Source organism: Anneissia japonica, unplaced genomic scaffold, assembly GCF_011630105.1.
Source record: "Anneissia japonica isolate Jap-2015-1 unplaced genomic scaffold, ASM1163010v1 scaffold993_len1110182_cov180, whole genome shotgun sequence".
Classification (NCBI taxonomy): domain Eukaryota; kingdom Metazoa; phylum Echinodermata; class Crinoidea; order Comatulida; family Comatulidae; genus Anneissia; species Anneissia japonica.
The window spans coordinates 319683-335798 of NW_022749760.1; the positions used below are offsets into that span (position 1 = coordinate 319683).

General features: G+C 30.5%; 1 long non-coding RNA gene across 1 annotated transcript in view; it reads right to left on the reverse strand.

The window, feature by feature from the left end:
• Positions 1-2749, reverse strand: part of LOC117121152 — an 18969-nt gene extending 16220 nt beyond the window's left edge. Inside the window, exon 1 of the long non-coding RNA XR_004447484.1 lies at positions 1975-2749. This is a non-coding gene — a long non-coding RNA (uncharacterized LOC117121152). The remainder of the gene's footprint in view (positions 1-1974) is intronic.
• Positions 2750-16116: the final 13367 nt, after the last annotated feature.

Consider the following 16116-nt stretch of genomic DNA (forward strand, 5'->3'; position numbering starts at 1 on the left):
ATTCACGTTTGAATATTTAAACAATATTCTACCAATACCCTCCCGTTAATAGCGTGTACTGTGCATTTTATTAGTGCACTGTGCATTTTATTTAAAACACAACGTTGTTAAATGTTTTAGATGTGAACATATTTGTACCACTGTAATTTGTGGAAAGCTTAATAGCATATTTTTAATTTCAATTACATTGACCAACACATGTAACTTTAGACTTAACATGTTGAAATACCCCATATTCTATCAAATAATATTGAATTGAATTCATATACAATTATATGTTTACCTTTGGATAGGTCTAAGTCTACCATTATGTGCTAGTTGATATAATGCATAAGTATGCACAGGTATGCTTTTAAATGTAAAAGTAAAATAAATAATCAAGCACTTTGTTGTGGAAAACGCGATAGGCTTATGTTTTATATGATACCCTCCAATTATGTTTCTATGTGATAACTTCCAGTTGTCATTGCAGTGTCATGAATTTTATTTAAAGTTATTTAAAATACGGCATTGTTTCATGATATGTAAACATCACATGACTGTAATTTGTGGAAAGTTTAATAGCATATTTTGGATTTTGATTACATTGACCAACACATGTAACTTCAGACGTGTTGAAATGCCCCCAAATCAATTAATATTGAATGGTATATGAAAATATATATACAGTTTATATAGGCCTACTTGTGGTTATGATTATGTGCTAGTTGATATAATGCATAGGTATGCACAGGTATGTTTTTAAAGGTATACCTTTAAAAAGACATTTTTTTTCTTGAAAAAGTGAAATGCTTATATTTTAATATGATACTCTCCAATTGCCATACAAGACATCTAAATATTCATAATCAAGGTGAGTAATGTATGAGCTTGTTCATATATATTTATCTGTATCGTTACGTTTTTGTTTTTATCATGTTCAGCAACATATCGCAACATGTACACGTAGACAAGTCCCATTATTTTGTCTATGGAGTTACCAACAAACTTCTATCAGAGACTCAGGAGTTCTTATATTACAGGCTTAACTGCTATATTACAGTACGATGTCACCTGTATGGCAGGCTCAGACTGCGTCTCCAACGATGCCAATTCGATTCAAGTTACCAAGACGTAGTTAATGCTCAGACTGCCACGCCAACTACAGTCACCAGTTTCGCGTGAGTCGTACTGCGTTGACGGATTCGTCGTCAACGGTTAACCGAACGTCAGCGACCGACAAGTCTGAGTTAGCCGTTACACACAACTTGAAAGACGGACATTAAAACTATCTTAGTTTTGTCTGTCAGACAATATTTTTATTTATTTAAATCATTCTTTGATGTCAAAAACCATTGTCCAACGATAACCGACAAAAAGACATAGCCCCATCTTGCATGATCAAATAGGCCTATGTCTATGCCTGACAAGCATGCATTTCGAGTCTGACAAAGTTGAAATCTGGTAGTTGCGTTCCCGACTTAAACGTTGATTCATGTGAGACTTTTCTTGTAATGATAGATCCAACATAATACGTTTATAATGCTTTTAACGGGGATTAGGGTTATGTAATTCAGGAGAGTCTAATTTTTAAAAACCACGACTAAACCTATTATCCCTTATTTCAAAATCTTCGAGATCACTGACAGTATAATAGAAGTAATAAGCTATGTATTTTACCAGGTACTCTAAAACCATCCTTTCACCGTCCACCTTTTGTTCTCAGATCCCTCAGGGCAAGAATCGCACCCCAGATTACTTGATGTCAGAACTGAACACACCTATGTCATACCCATGACCCCTCCAATTCAATAGCTGCCATGATTTTCACGAGCCAGAGAGCAAGGAATTTCAGAGATGTTAATCATCGGGGCTTACGAGTAACACGTACTTGGGAATAATAATGACCCTTGGAGAGAATCTACACAGAAATTGTGTCGAATCAAAATATACTCTGAAAAATTTTAGGTAGATATCCACCATTTTGAAACTCACCTGCTTCCGGCCATAGCGAAGCATATTTCACAATATTGCTGGCGATTCGGAACACAGTAATTAAGTTATACCCGACATTGAAGTAAATATTTCACCCACATAAATCAGACAGAGAATATGTATAATATCGCCGAATATAATATACAAAATAATATAGACCGAGAGCTGGGAATAATGCGCCTAGAAACGCAGTAGATTGGATATCAACTGTTCACTTTATTTCGTCTTTGCATTTGAACGCGGTAAAGAGCCATAGAAAAGATAGAAAGACCCATTGAATATGAAAAACAATAATTCTGAAGAGAAGGGATAATGGTTAAGCATTTCTTTTATGACGACGCATTGTGGAGAACTATAGATTTTCGCATGATTCACAATACTCAACGAGGCCCGGTACACTAGGCATTCAACGACGCATCAATATAGTTATTTGTAAAAGACCTTGCGATCGTCTGAATGATCTACTAGCACAAAAGAACGCGCATGACGTAGGCAATCCACACAATCAACAGCTGTTCTCATCAGCTCATGAATATTCAACGATATCAAATATAATATTTTCAATAGAATTCATCTCTGCGTATCCTAATGATTAGGAAATTATATAGGAAATTGTATTTCACCGCTCCCGTAAGCTTTAATGAAAGTCTCAGCTGCCACTCTCCATATGAAATACGAATTTCAACATCTTGATTATATTATTGTAGATGCAAATTTCGAAAGCAGTTTTAATATAGATTTATATTAATTTAAATTCAATGAGAGAAAAACAAAAATATTTTGGTAGTTAATTTCGAGTTTGCTAGTAATTTTTTCGTTTCTCCCCTTAATTCTTCTTCTTTTTTTTTTTCAGTATGAGAAAAATGAGAACAAAATACGCTAGCTGTATTATCATAATTTACCATAATTCTGCACACAAAAAAAATGCCACTGAAGAAAAATTATATAGAAAGTATTAAAATGATATTGAAGGCGAAAATATGAAATAATTATAATCAAAATAACAATACTAGGCCTCATAATAATATTTTTTTCTTTGTGTTACACCTCAATATATATATATTTTTATAATATTATTGTGGTATATAATAATCACAGTAAAACGAACAATAACAATAACAGTATATATAGCAATCACAGTAACAGTAATATTAACATACAGCACCAGCAGTAACAGCAAGCTACAGTGCTGTAAGCTTTCAAATAATGAAAATTGTCTCATAAATAAAATTGTCTATATTTTCTTTGCCTATAAGATAAATTATGTATTTTATTTATTTTTATTTTATTTTATTTTTTTTATATTTTATATTTTTTTATATTTTATAATTTTTTTTTTATTATTTAAAAATTAGCTGGTAACCAATTTCTGAATTTCGTTGTATTTTTTAAAATTTTATTTCAACAATAATTTGTGAGGGTGGTCCATCCAGCCGGAATTGATAATTAAGGACACTCCGTACATTAAAAAAAAGAAACAAAGGAAATAAATTAACTAAATAATTTAAAGAATTAGAAAAAGAAAAAAACTAAAAAATGAAAAGATAATACAAATTTTAAATAATTATTAAAAATGAATAAACAGAGAAAATGGTATAAAAATATAAAATAGAAATATAGGCCCTATAGATATATAAAATTAAAACGAAATTAAATTTACTATAAATTAATTAAAAACAAAGGAAACAAAAATGACTTACTTGATCCTTTTAAATTAAATATTTATTGTGTTAAAATATTTTTTCAAAGAAATAATTTCTTTAACAGAATAATCATGAATTATAAAACTTTAATAGCCTATATTATTATAAATATATACACAATAATATTACTAATTATTGTGTATATAGGCCTATTTATAATAATATAAATATATACACAATAATATTATTAACTAGTCGTGCTCTTGCAATCAGCCTTTGATTCGATTTTAGAATCTGGTTAGATTTATAATATGTAGTCTTTGTAATTCTTCATAATTTTATAGCCAAATTTTGTTTCGTTTGTAGATGAAATAATTATAAAATTAGTGTTTTGTGTAAACCATCACCAACTTATTGCATTTGGCATATGCTTCCCATATGTTGAATGAACCTATGGTGTGTATATGAGTTTATTAATCGTATGCATTTAAGCAACAACAATACGATATGATATTTGTACTAAGCAGAATATGGTAACTACAGAATAATTATATGCGTATAAGAGTAAACATATTATGTAGGTCTATGGGTTATTTAATCACATGTGGTTTTAATACACTGTATGCTATACAATGTATAGTATTAAATACAATATGGCATATACAGTACATAATGTCATTTTGTATATATCGAAATTTGTGTAGGGCTATTATTACCGATACTTATTAACCGTTTATTTACTTCAGAAATTTTAGTTGAATATTAATTTTAATTTTTATTCGACACAGAATTCAGTTGTATGATATTCGTGTTAAATAGTCAGATGTTTTACTAACACAGAGTACATGGACGTTATAGTAAATCACATCAATCGATACACAGGAAATACTGCACGTACCCCAACGTGATTTCGTTTTTTAAATATTATCTCGAGGGAAAACATATTAGAGTTGACTGAGGAATTACCTTACGATTACTAACGCATATCTAAACCACAAATCTAATATACAATATATGACAAGTGTAATTCGGTAGCACTTCTGTACAAAACGGTAGTTTTGAAGTCTAGAGATTTAATATAGCTGAAATCCTAACCTCTGTGGCATACCGTATGCCATATTAGAAGCACAGTAATGGAAATTTTTATTGGACTTACTAACATTGTTAGTATGTTAATATAATGATTAATGGTACAAAGGCAAGCGGCCATGACAGCTTGGAAAACAAATTGTATCTGTGTTTAGAACAAGGCTTGTTAAGTGATAAAAAATATTCATTTAGTAAGCATCTGTTATTTAATGATATGTGTTATTAATATTATTCATTCAAAATATAGTAGTAGTAAGTATAGTAACATATATGTTAGATTTATTAATTCTTTCTCCTTTAACAGATGAACTCTCTCACAAGTAGTAGAAGTAGTAGTAGCAGTAGTAGTAGTAGTAGCAGTAGCTGTAGCCGTAGCAGCAGTAGCATTAGCATTAGCAGTAGCAGCATTAGCAGCAGTAGCATTATACAGTAGTAGTAGTAGTAGGCCTAGTAGAGATTGAGTTTGTGTTCCATTATAGGTAATGATAATGTGAGAAGCGCATAGAGGGCTTAACAATATGCCCTATAAAAGTCTACCATTATTATTATTGTAATAGTAGTAGTTTAGTATAGTAGCAGAAGCAGAGTGTTAGTTAGTAGTGGTAGCGGTAGTAGCAGCGGCGGCAGCATGTATTCTAGCAACACGAAAGATAAAAAAAAGCATGTAGATAAGCTGGTGGTGGTGGAGCAGCAGCAATAGCCGTAGTCGTGTACTGCAGTGACAATATTTATTAATACCACAGCCATGCAGCACCACAGTAAGTTTCTGTGTAAAATGTGTATAAGAATTGAATATAATTTTCCAATATAGACCTATAGGCCTATGTATACGAACTGACAGATATAAAACATATAAATATACAAATCGAAGTCACAACGTTTCGAGTGAGTTTCCTATTATTTTACAAAAGTGAATTTGTCATCGGACAATGTGAACATACCTTTGAAATAGTGAACGGAATATGGCCTACAGTGTTGTATGTCATTATTTTCCCAAAGTATTAAGAAGTTAATTTGTTCACAATTATTTCAAAATTATTAACCAGCTGTTCTTTTATATAAAGTGAGATGATAACAACATAAGCCCCATTGGCTATAACATAATGATCAATCAATATTTTGGCCCTCAGGAAATTAATTTTTTTTAAATGTAGGTGATGTCCACCAAATTGTCATGCGAACCTATTAATCCAAAACAAGTGTCGCTAAAACTATACGAAAGAGACATAAGCTTACCATTTTGTATGAAGGTGGTTTTTTTAAATACTGTACATGTCTCCCTCTAATTAATGACCCTTCCAATTAAAGACCACCTCCAATTAAAGTCCATCTTTCTGGTCCAAAATTCACAAATGTCTCTATTTTATGATTCTAATAGAGACCAAAGCTGTTAAAGTCCATGGAAACCCTGGTCCCAAAAGTGGTCTTTAATTGGAGGGAGACTTGTAATATATTTTAAAGAAATTTTATGATTTGTGGACGCACCGTTTTCCTAACATGTGCCTCTGTTTTAAACGAAAGATCCAATAAATTATTATAATATTACATTATATTATATTAATTTGTTACAGTTTCGGGCCTAATATAATTGTTTGTGTTATAGGAATGGAAACTTGCAGGACTATAATTATGTGTTGGAACTAACATCTCAAAATATCTCGAACAGTTTCGATCACATAGGCCTAAACTTTGCATTCTGATGTTTTGATCATCATGTTTTTGTTAGTTTTTTGTGTGTTTGTTATGCATTATATATAAACTAGATTCGACTAAAATGAATTAGTGCGAGACAGGATAATTCGAATCTGTCATCGACGTAAATAACGCCACAATTAGGCGCAAAAAATACTCAATCAGGCACGAAAGCAGATTTTTGAAGAGGCTTAAAGACTGACAAGATATTTAATAGAATTCTAAAAGGCACAACCTTACTGTCTATTAATCATCTATTGTACAGTGATAATACTTGACCTTCCGTGGTCTCTGAGGGACTATGTTGGAGACATGGTTCACTAAAATCAGCCAATACATCATTTGCTGACATGAAATACATTCTGATTTCAAATTAACCGTTTTTCATAAAGCATATCTGCCACAACATAACAATTTTATGTTAATTTAGTAAACAACACCTTTAGTATTGTGGGTTTCCGAGTGTTAATAACGTTGGAGTCATCCTGAAATTCCCCCATTGAGTTCATTACACTGAATATCTCCCCAGGCCAACTCATTCTTTTCAAAGTCCTCCACAAACATTCCAATAGAGTTTCGACAATAGAACTATTATTTCCAGCCTGGCGATTCTCAATAGTTTAGATTGGTGAAATAATTTTGTGAAGGTGTTTTAATTTCGGTTCGGTGCTAATAAACCGCTAGCACTTACTTGTGATTTCCAAAATCCAAGGTAAACAACTAACCCAGGAACCAGTTGACTGATTTTTATTTTCTGGTGTTCAAAAAATGTAAACTCTCAGCAATAGAAGCTCTATAGATTTTAAAATTCATGTCACTGAAAACATTTTGATTATGATATTTAATATTTTATTGATATTTAATTATAAACAAAAAAAAAACTGTAGAAGAAACCGCTGTGAAAAGGGACCTCCAGGTAATGTCTATAATTTTAATTTAAAGAACGTATTTTCCTAAAGGTTTAGCAAACAGTGGTATATATTTAACAGAAAATAAACAACTCAACGAGTTTTGTTACAAAACACAGTCTAATACATGTATCAATAATAATCAAACACGTGCTTATTGATTTTCAGTACAGTTGTTTTGTTGTGTATCGACACTCAAGCACACTCAACATTCTGATTTTAACTTTAGAAATAAATGATAAAAATAATTTGTAATCTTGTATTAGATAAAATTTGTTCTAAGTAGGCAGAATTATCAGGAAACAGACATGTAGTTTTCATTTATGGAGATGCCGGTATCTGACATAAATAGATTTGAGCAATGAATAATACTGTGACAAGTTATCTTATATCAAATTAATATTTGTTATAAGATGTGTATTAGTTATAATGACATCTGATAAAATCATAATGTAGATAAAATTTAATAGATTTAATAAGGTAAATTGTTCAGAAATAATTGTTTTAAAACATATGCAGGCAGTTGGTAGAGAAATTGCTTGTATATCAATTTAAGTTATCTTTCTAGTGTATTAAATTTACTGAATATTATCAATATAAAGGGTTTCTTTGACATTTTTTAGACCAAAAGTGTGTTGTCCACACTTTTGGTGTTATTATAACCATCTTGGCCCATTTCAGATATGGGTGTGTAAGCAATAAACCATTTTCCAAAAGGAAATACATTTAAGTAAATTACATTGAAATATAGTAGTCAATGTGTTTAAAATGATATAACTAAATATTATACATTTCAAGTAAATAAGAGAGAATGGCATAATCGGGTTATACGTATACGTATTATATTATAATTATTTAAATTTATTGAAACGATATCAAATGGTTTGAATTGCGACAATCAACCATTATTAGGCATAAACAACGAATATGTGGTTAACATTTTTGGACCTTGGTAATTGCACGATATGTTACGGACTTACATGTATGCATTGAATAAAATCTTAATTAAAATAAAAAAGAAGAGTTAATACCAAATGTTAGTTTGAAAAAAAGTGTCAATGACCCCCCCTTATCCATCAATTAAATGCACGTAGTGCAACAAACCCATTCACCTGTGGTTTACATTGTTTTTATCAATAAATAGGTTAAACCGTCACACAGGTAAGTTTGGTTTCACCGTGTATTGTTTAAAGGTAGAATCGATGTAAATGATAGGCTATATTGCTGTTGTTCTCGACAAACGTAGTGTTTCCCTTTACCCCAGAGAGATAGTCCAGTATTTGTATCTCCATGACCTTGTTTTTTGGACTGTTTTTTTTTCGATATAGACCTACATGCATACATACTTCCATATAAATATATTATTTTACATTTATATGTATAAATTTGTACATTTATATAATAAATATATAATAGTATAATTGTAAGGGCCTATAACATAATATAATCATAATGCATACCGGTAATGTGGACCTATAGAATATATTTATATGCCTATTTAGAATATATACACACACGCACGCACACCCACCCACCCACACAGCCATATATAATATGATGTAATACTTAACCATCTCTAATGTATTAACCATTTTCTATCTTTTTTTATTAGAATTTAAATGTATCGGTATATATTTGTTAATTCTGTAACATTGGCAGTGTCATTAACTCAAGTGTTTTGGGGCTGTCCTGTGTTTGACAAAGTTTTGTATAATTGTGCAGCCACTTATTTTGCGACATTCTTATTTAAAATAACGTTTTACCATAAAGTTTGTTGTTTGCGTGTTTTTGTGTAAACCTGTTGCCAGAAATATACATTAATCCTTTATACACATCTAGATGTGTATAAGAGACAGCACACTTACAGTACCGGTATGTGAATAGTTGTCTTTGTTATAATCATAAATACTTACAAAATACCACTTAAAAAATCGATGATGTTATATGAGTAAAAATGCAGTAAACAATAATTTCGCGCCATTTTCGTGACGCAAAAGCAACTTAAAATTGCCACAATAACTTAATGCAAAATACGAAACACGGTATAGCTGAAATGAGTACAATTATTATTGCTAATAAATATCGATTCATCCATTTTGTCTAAAACTAAAAACTAATTTCCATTTTATTGTCAAAGCAGAAACAACACAAGCCCCGTTATTCTTTTTGTAATATTCAAGCATAATAAACTACCCAGTCTAAATGACATTTTGATAAAAAAAAATTAATGTTAATCATATAATACCGCAGGCCAAACCCTACTAATTGGAGTCACGGTTTCTTTGTTGTCTACTTCTTCTTGCAAAAGATATACTTTTTATTGCTTCGATATAAAAGACGGGCAAGAATTATTACAGAGCAGATATTATTTTATAATTAGAATAGAACTACAATCAATTTTCTCAACGGTGGTTTCGTGTTTTCTTCGGGGTATTAAAGACAATTACATGCATTTAAACAAATTCAAACACAAAATATACGATATTTTCTGTTGGGACCATTAATTGATTGTCTTCTATATATATTTTCGATTCTGTTCAGTATACAGTAAAGTGCTAATCTGCAGCATGCTTTTCGTTGTCTCATGATTTAACAATTCATTCTCATTTTACGTTATAGGCGTTGCCTGTCACTTTGGGAGAAGTTTCCTCATTAGAGCCGACGGAATTCGAACCTGCGACTCTCGCTGTCAAGGCGAGCTTCATAAACATTAGACCAAAGGCTTCATGGTTAAACAGATTCAAATAACCGCCAGCTACAAATGAACAATGCTCAATTGTAAGAGCAAATTATGCTTAATCGCACAGATCATAGATCATCAACGAACAAGTTCCATATCAAAATTCGAACTAAACTTCTCGCTATATAAGTTCATTTTTAAGTTTCCAAGTTTTCACCACTGCTGCTCTGTTGTAGCTAGGAGTATCACTATTTCAGTATGGGTCTTTCTAATATTTTATCATACTTCAATAATAGTAAGCTACGATTGTTTTAATTAAATCCCATTTCTGGACTGTACTTATACAGTAGCTTTACAGGCGTCTTATTTTATAACCAATCACAGTTTGTGATCAATTTATATAGTTCAAAATATAATGTTTTTCGTTATATTAATTATTGTTTTCGTTAAAGTATACCCACATAGAAAAGTATCCTTTAACTACTCAATGAGCAATTTTATTTGAAGCAAATTTAGCAGGATACATCTGAAATTTTTCATATAGAATTGAAATAAATTAATTTTGTTACAAGTGTTTCTATTTTGCAGCATAGTTATTTTGTATTTTAATATGAAAATCATTATATAATGAAATAACCTTAGATTTCTTACTGTAGCGCCACAGAAGAATGAAGAGACAACGAATGAATCATATCTACCATAGGTGGCAGCAGACCACAAAACTATCAACAGTGTTTCTCGTTTTAAATTGATGACAATGAATAATAATCCAGCACAATGGCTAAAATTTCCGTATTTAGAAATAAAGAATAATTATATCTTATAATTTTTGTTTATAGATTTTCACAAAATTTAAATCAAACACACAAAATTTTAGGCCATGTCAGACTCTTCATCCGTTCAAATCGCACATTTTTTTTAAAGGATTGTTAATTATAGATAAATACATTGCTACTCTAATCTTTACATCAACGTGTCTAAATCATATAACATTTTTAATACGGTTAATATGTGTACATTTGCCCTTCTCTGTTATATTACGGTATTCTGAGTGCTGTTGGTGTTTTTGTGCTGTTTTATGTCGTGTTTTCATATATCAACATGATTTTTTCTACATCCTGGACAGCATATCCGCGTTTATATGAGGAAATATTAACAGGTCTAATAAAAAATGAAAATTACAAGGTTGAAATGCAAGAAAAAAAAAGCCCCAAACGTGCTGAGTATTTAGAATAGCCGTTTCATCGTGTCCATAATGCTGAGCATCTCAAACGTAAAGCAAAATAGGAAGCCTACAATATTTTCATTAATTTACAACACGCACTGTCTAGCAAACACGTGGATTGGAGTATTCTGCTGAAAGAAATATACTTTTCATAAAAACGACTGTGAAAACAATGAACAGAAGAACCATTTCTCACACATTAGGTCTATATTTTAAATAGCAATCCAACCTTATAAGGCCCACGGCAACGAAAGGGTTTTTGAGGTCATTTCTGCAATTACTGCTGGTTATTAAGTCTTGGAAAGGGGGAGGTCATTTCTTTTATGTACTTGTTGATAATTACAAGCATGTTGGATGAACTAGCGAGATGCTTAGCGGCTTGGAATTATGCTCATTAAATGGCTTCCGTACGTATTCGTATGTATTACGGTCGCGTATGCCAATATAGAAGAAACGTTAAAAGATTATGCCAATTCCAATTCGGGGGAATCTCGTAGAACAATCATTTGATCATAAGCGTCGATCATAAGACTATTAAATAGAATATAAAAGTAAATTGCTTTTACTGGTTATCAACTGTGACGTACGGGGTTATCAAGGAATTTACCTATCTCGTGTGCTCCGTTTGATGTTGAGTTTAAATGATACATATAGGCCTATATTTTATTTTCGACCAATCAAATTATACCTTATATTATATCGAGATTTTTTGTAATAGTCAACTTGTATTTGGTTTGTCACACGTCATGCTGAAGAAGACCCACTAGACACCTCTCCATAGAGTTATTATTTATATATATGTTTGCCGATGCAGCTTTTAAGTTTGATATATACACAACTTATAGATCTTTGGCAGTCTAGCCACGTGTGATATTTGTGCTTTATCAAAATCGTGGCTCTCAGACACGTTAAAAGAATTAATATATATATATATAATTATATATAGGCATATATATATATAATTATATATATATATATATACTTTAGATTTACTTCGAAAACATGTCCTTATTTTTGCCTGAAACAGAGACAAATTTAAATTTAAAACTACACATAAAGAACTGAATGCCACAACGAATACAGCCTTGAGTCATGCACTAATATAACTAGGCCCAGGTTAATCAGTACATTATTACATGATTAATTTGACCTATTTAACATAATTTTACAATTTATCATCAATACTTTTTGAATATTAACATACACAAACATAATGTACCGTCCTAGTTTGCATTGTCTATTTTGTAGGCTATTATTAAATTGAATGCCACAACGAATACAGCCTTGAGTCATGCACTTATATAACTAGGCCCAGGTTAATCAGTACATTATTACATGATTAATTTGACCTATTTAACATAATTTTACAATTTATCATCAATACTTTTTGAATATTAACATACACAAACATAATGTACCGTCCTAGTTTGCATTGTCTATTTTGTAGGCTATTATTAAATCCCCATGTACACATTAAATAACTATTATACTTATCAAACAGAGTGGAGAAGAGGATTGCCTCCTATGGTGTACAGACCACTCAACACCACTATGCGAGTACTTCTGAAGACGAATTCACCTTCATGTAAATTAAAATTTACTCCACAGGCAACCAACATAAGAGAGTCTGTGTCTACGATCATCCACTTGTTTGAATAATTGTTAGAACAATGGACAACTACCGTTATACTGAACAATACTCTAAAGTAGACAATAAAATAGTGTTAATTACAAAACAGAATAAAAATCGACAAACCTTTATAATAATGGAATCGAATTGATTTTTTTTGTTTTATGTGTTTTACCTGCTAATAAATTAACTGTGAGTCTATATAAATTAGAATTAAACTGTCTTTTTTAAATGGACCGAATAAATAATAATAAGATTTATGATACACACATCTCAGACACGGTTTTTTGAGGTGCATTGTCTAATATATAGAAACCGTAATGAAATAAAATAAAAATCCTGTATATTATTTATTATAAAGTACAATTTTTCTTTTCTTTCTTTTTTCTCTTACTGTAATAATTCGATCTCTTGTTTTAAAACACAGAGGGCGCTCTTCAACATTATGGAAAAACTGGAGAACAGTGCGTGATTTGGCCGGGAGCTACAAACATACTATAGAAAACCCATATATTTTGAGGAAGAACTTAAATAAAATGGAAAATGCGTTGCATAATCTAGGCTAGCAAGACCTTTAAAGGAAGGTGCTGGTTGGAATCGTCAAAACTGATTGGTAATTGGCATGAAACATGTTGCTGGTATTGTTTCGAAAATGTTACGTAATATTATTTGCTATAGCTTCTCCGGTAATGAAACCTGCCTTGTACTACGCTAGTAATCAAAACTCAAATAAGATAGGACACAAATGCTGTTTGCTGTAGACTTGAAAGATATAGCATGTACCTTTGTTAGAAATTATAATTTCCTAGCCATACGGTTTGAGATAACATGGCGAGGAACGAGTAGGCATAACAATAATAATAATAAATAATAATAATAATAATAATAATAATAATATAATATTAATAATAATAATTTATTATTATTATTATTACCATATTATTATTAATATTAATTATAATACTAGCACAATAAGGATAATAATTATTATAATGATTAAACATATATTGTCCCCTTCAATAAAAAAAAATCATTGAAAATAGTTTTGAAATTGAAAATCATTTTGCAGTAAAATGATTTAATTTAAAAAATGTGTAACTGATTTTATATTAAATAGACCTAATTATAATAGAAGTAACAAAACACTTTCATTCTGCAAGTTTTTTTTTTATTTTTTGCTGTTAAATTAAGGCTAAACATTTTTAAATACACTAATTTCTATGTTCAAGTTGATAATGTTTATGTTGGTATGTGCAAGTTAATTTTTAAAATAATTTTAAAAAATGCGTTTTTTGGTCTTTTGTATGGGACAACACATCTTGATGACGATGATAATAACTGGGGCATTAATTGTGTGTTAGCGATATGTTTAATCTCTCGAATTTAATATAATATGATAATATGATATGATGACAGGATAAACAGCATGATACCACATGGTGTATAATACGATATACATGATATGGTATATGATAGTATATGTAATGATACAAATCACATAACGATATGATATATGATATATAAATGATATATGATATGATATGACATGACATGATGTGATTTGGCGTGACGTTGCATGACAGGTGATATATGACTTGATGCGATATATTATATTTGTGGTAGGCCCTATGATATGATTTTATATATGATACCGGTATATATAATTTGACATGATATGATATGACACGATATGATATGATATAATGATATATATTATTTCCTTATATAAATTTTTGGTTTTGCCCATACTTGAATATTGTTGTTCTGTATGGACCACCCTCATCAGATTACGTATACCCGTAAACTGGAACGTATTCAAAAACCTGCTACTAGAATTGCCTTTGTTCGGAGTTGGTGGGGGGAGGGGTATGAGGATAGACCAAACTACATCGATCGGCTAAATATGTATCATCTTTATCCTCTGGTTGTTAGGAGAAGTTTTTAGGGCCTTGTTCTGTCTCTTATACACATCTAGATGGGGCGAGGATTCTTTTCGGCATGACAATACCTTTTACCATTAACTCCAAGGATAATATTATAAATTTTAACCATGGTGTACTCATTTTATATATATATTTTCAATTTTATTATCATATATTGTAATATATCTTATGTCAAGAAATTCCCACATTTGTGTTGGGCCCTCGGCCCATTCCTCTTGGACAGTGGTCTGTCGAATTTGTAATAAACGAATAAACTTAAAAGCTGCATCGGCAAACATATATATAAATAAAAACTCTTGAGAGGTGTCTAGTACAGTATTGCTAAATAAACTACTTTTGGCAATACTATACACCTCTCAAGAGTGTGTGTCATGTGTATAGAGTCATATATAAATATAAATAAATAAGGCAATTGTCCCGCTTATAATATCGTTAGAAAACAACATTTAACAAATCTTGAAAATGACCGTCTACTCTGTAATGATTATGATACATGGACACTTTTTCAGCAACAAATGAGGATATTAAACTTCAATAGGTTTTAGGAGGAGATTCAGTTTTTATTTGTGATGAATCTACCTCTATTTTTGATAATTTCTGTAAAAAATACATCATGAATGCTTGGGAGAAACGCTCACAACTAGAAAATTCACAACAATAGTTTACTGTAAATGTATCGTTGCTTATCAAATTGTGTAATGTTAATTTTTTTTTTTTCTTTTTTACCACAAGTGGACTCTACATCGTAGTCTGTATTCCTTAAGTTTAGTAGGTCTACCTTGGTATTATCTTTTTGTTGTAAGACTTTTTCATCTTTAGATTTTATATTTTGTAGTTTAATTATTTTAAGCATTTACTTTACAGTTGACCTGTAAAGTATTTCTGAGTATGAAATGCGATGTGAAATGTGATCTCATCTAATTTAATATGTTATTTTTCTACCTTTCTTTAATTTTGTAATATTATATACAGTCGATTGTTATATATTTTGTTTGTTAAATTTTACCCTTTTTTTGTTTTTTTGTTTTTGTTTGTACGAACGCACCAATTGATATTGAGTGCCACCGATTCAAAGGTGTATGTTCAAATAAATAAATAAATAATATTGCAAAAACATTTCTAGTGACGTGATGTGACATGCTATGATATAATGTTAACATGTTATGATATGATATATGGTATAATATATCATACATACCGCATACGTGACATACATGATATAATATAAAATTAATGCATATAAATATTTTATTTATTTATTAAATGTACGCATGTATGGATATATATACATATTTGAATGCATATATATATGTATATATATATATATATACA